A 3385-nucleotide genomic window follows, 5' to 3' on the forward strand; every position below is an offset into this window, starting at 1 on the left:
CTTTGACTAGATCCTTTGTGTTTCTGGTTAGATTTACTCCCCAGTGTTTAGTCTTGTGATTCGCTGTTGTGAAGGGTATTCTTTTTCTTAGTTCAGGCTCTGTATTTTCTTTGTCACTGTAGAGAAATCCAACTGATTTTTGTATGTTGACCTTGTATCCTGCTACTTTGCTGAATTGGTCAACTACGTCTAATAGTTTTCTTGCTGAGTCTTTAGGGTTTTCTAGGTATACTACCATATCATCTGCATAGAGAGATAATTTTACCTCCTCTTTGCCAAGTTGGATACCTCTTATGCCTTTCTCTTGTCTTACTGCTATCACTAAGACTTCCAGTACAATATTGAATAAGAGAGGTGAGAGTGGGCATCCTTGCCTAGTTCCTGTTCTTAAAGGGAATGCATTTAACCTCTCTCCGTTGAGAACGATGTTGGCTCTCGGATTTGCATAAATACTTTTTACTATGTTGAAGAAATTCCCCCCTAATCCTATTTTGTTGAGTGTTTTAATCAGGGAAGGGTGTTGGATTCCTGTCTTTCTTTTATAGAGCCACTGGTGGACTTGAACTGTCCAAGTGACCCCACCTTTGGTTTAGCAGCACAACTCCCTAAGAACTAGGATCGCTAGGATAAGTGATTGTTGTTGTCTCCTCAAACGAACTTGTGGTGAGGGGCATGGATTTTATAGTTAAACCATATCCTAGGTTTGACCCTTGCTGCTTGCTATCTCAGTGACTTTGAGCAAATCACCTAAGCTCTCTTAGCCATTTGGTGGTGGTGGTGTGAGAATTAGAATTGTTGTGTTGATTGCCTTTGAGTCAAGCATGACTCGTAGTGACCCTGTGAACAAAAGGCCTGAAGCCCCTCTACAACTGTCGACATTTAGCAAAGTGCATTGAGTTTCCAGAGGCATGGTGTTTAGGAAGTGAATGCCACTCCTGCTTCCAAACCTGTCAAAGTATGTTATTGTTATGTGCCATTTAGTCACCTGTGACGTATAGTGACCCTGTGTACAGCAGCTCTGAACCCTTCCCTGTCCTGAGCCAGAATCACCTAAAAAAGAGAAAGATGCCAATGATTGCACTGACACAATGACCATAGCAATGGCTCACCCAACCATACCTGCTGTTGCGAGAGACGTCACATCACAGAGTAGCCATTGACTCTATTATTCATAAGATTTCTATGATTCGGCATTCGATCTGATTGAACCTAACAGTAGCAACAATACAAAAAAAAAAGCACTTAGCATAAATGTCTGGTACCCCATAAGTGCTTAATAATTGTAAAGTTAAAAGAAAATCCCCGAGAAGCCCTTTGTTTCAATTGTTGTTCTCAAAGTGTTATAAAACTTAATATATTTATCCTTTCTTGCTTCCTCCTTCCTACTTTTAAAAATCTTTTTGTTAAAAAAGTCAAATTCAAGTTTGTTGATTAAAAGCTTTGTGTTATAACATTTCAGACTAAAAAGCTTCTTAGACCAATAAGATTCAATTTGATTTTATCATCTTTAATAATCTGTCTCTGAATGCATTTCACAGAGAGATAAGGGTTTAAACACCACTGTCTCAAGCTTGCCAGAGGGTTATTTATTTTCTGTAATTTACAGGTCCATTCCAGCATGCTATTTTGTTACCATAGGGAACAGAGAGGCTAAGATCTCTCCAGGATCCTCAGTCTGGCTGAAAGTGAAGAGAGGAGAGTGATACCAGGGAAGGTGGGAGAGATGCTAGTTTGACAAGGAAAGAAATTAATTTGGTGTTAAATATGGTGAGGTTATGCAGGGCACTGGTGGTGTATGCTTCCTGTCTTTTGAATCCCTGGCTGTGTCCATTGAGCCTGTTGTTACCTTGCATGCCATCCAGGCCGTCTAGTTGACTATGACTCATAGTGGTCATATTGACAATAGACTGTCCTGTGCCATCCTCGTGATGTCCACCATATGCCAGCCTGTTGTTAAAGTTACTGTGTCAGTGCATCTTAATGAGCATTAAGAGTGAGAGAGAGGCTTTATTGGCACTCTTGCTGTGGCCCTAGTATATATACTTTAAAATATATTAGTAAATAGATACTAGTCTGTGTTTAGCCTAAAGACAAATTGCACTGGGAAAGTCTTCTGTTAGAGACCTCTCCAGAGTACTGAAGAGCAATGGTGTCAGTCTGGAGACTAAGGTGTGCCTGATACAGGCCATAATCTTTGCAATTACTTGCTATACATCAGAGCGATGGACAATGACAAGGGATGATATGAGAATTGATGCCTTTGAGCTGTGGTGCTGGAGAAGAGTACTGAATATACCATGGACTGCTAGGAGAACAAACAGCTTCATCCTAGAGAAGGTGAGATCAGGCTGCTCCTTGGAGGCAAGGATTCTAAAGTTTCGTCTGACATACTTTGAACATGTTGCAAGGAGGAACCAGTGCTTGGAGAGGGACATCATGCTTGGGAGTGTGGAGGGACAGTGCAGGAGAGGAAGATGAGATGGATTGATTCTGTGTCTGGGGTAATGGGGGTAGGTGTGTCAGAGACAGTAAGATTAGCACAAGATAGAGCAGGTTTTAGGGCTGATGTACATAGGGTCACTGAGTTGCAGGCGACTCAACAGCACATAACAACAACAGCATCTATTTTAAAGTGTGTTTGTATGGACAGCTACCTAATAAAAGGTATATTGTCAGACACACTTGTATACTTGAACTGGAATTTAAATTCTCTCTCTGTTGTTAGGGACTGTGAAGTTGAGTACAACTCCTAGCAAACCTGTGAGCAACGGCTCTGAGCCCTGTCCTGTTCTGCACCGTCCTCATCATCTCTGACACACACAAGCCCAAGGCAGCAGTCACTGTACTACTCAGTGATTACCTGGGACAAACACACCAGAAATTTGGCCTGTACAGGAGTTCTCTTTTTCTCATGCTCAAAACCTCAGGAAATATCATCTAAAAGAATTCTTAATAGTTCTTAAGGTTTCCTCTCAGCCTCCTACATTTCTGTTACCTTTTTTAACTTTTTTTAAAAATTAATTTTAATGAACATTCACAATAATTTTGGATTTCCATTCATTCATTGTTGCATTTTTCTCCCTGCCCACCCCGATCCCCTCTCTAGGAGGAGAGGAGAGTTTGCTCCTCTCTCTAAAAAGTAAAAGAAAAATTCCTTCATTGGTATACAATCCTCCTCCTCTCCACAGTACACTCCACTATGCAACCTTCATTCTGGACTCCCATCAGAAACCCAATTGAAAAATGGGCACAGGATATGAACAGACACTTCACCAAAGAAGACATTCAGATGGCCAACAAATACATGAAGAAATGCTCAAAATCCGTAGCTCTTAGAGAGATACAAATCAAAACAACTATGAGATATCATCTCACCCCAGTCAGA

At 40.9% G+C, this 3385-nt stretch overlaps 1 protein-coding gene across 1 annotated transcript in view; it reads left to right on the forward strand.

Moving 5' to 3' along the window:
* The window catches only part of ADAM23 (ADAM metallopeptidase domain 23), a 225903-nt gene that overhangs the window by 183539 nt on the left and 38979 nt on the right, over positions 1 to 3385 (forward strand). The window lies entirely within an intron of this gene.

The sequence above is a fragment of the Elephantulus edwardii genome, unplaced genomic scaffold (genome assembly GCF_000299155.1).
Source record: "Elephantulus edwardii isolate Elephantulus edwardi_28Jun2011 unplaced genomic scaffold, EleEdw1.0 scaffold00075, whole genome shotgun sequence".
In the NCBI taxonomy this organism is placed as follows: domain Eukaryota; kingdom Metazoa; phylum Chordata; class Mammalia; order Macroscelidea; family Macroscelididae; genus Elephantulus; species Elephantulus edwardii.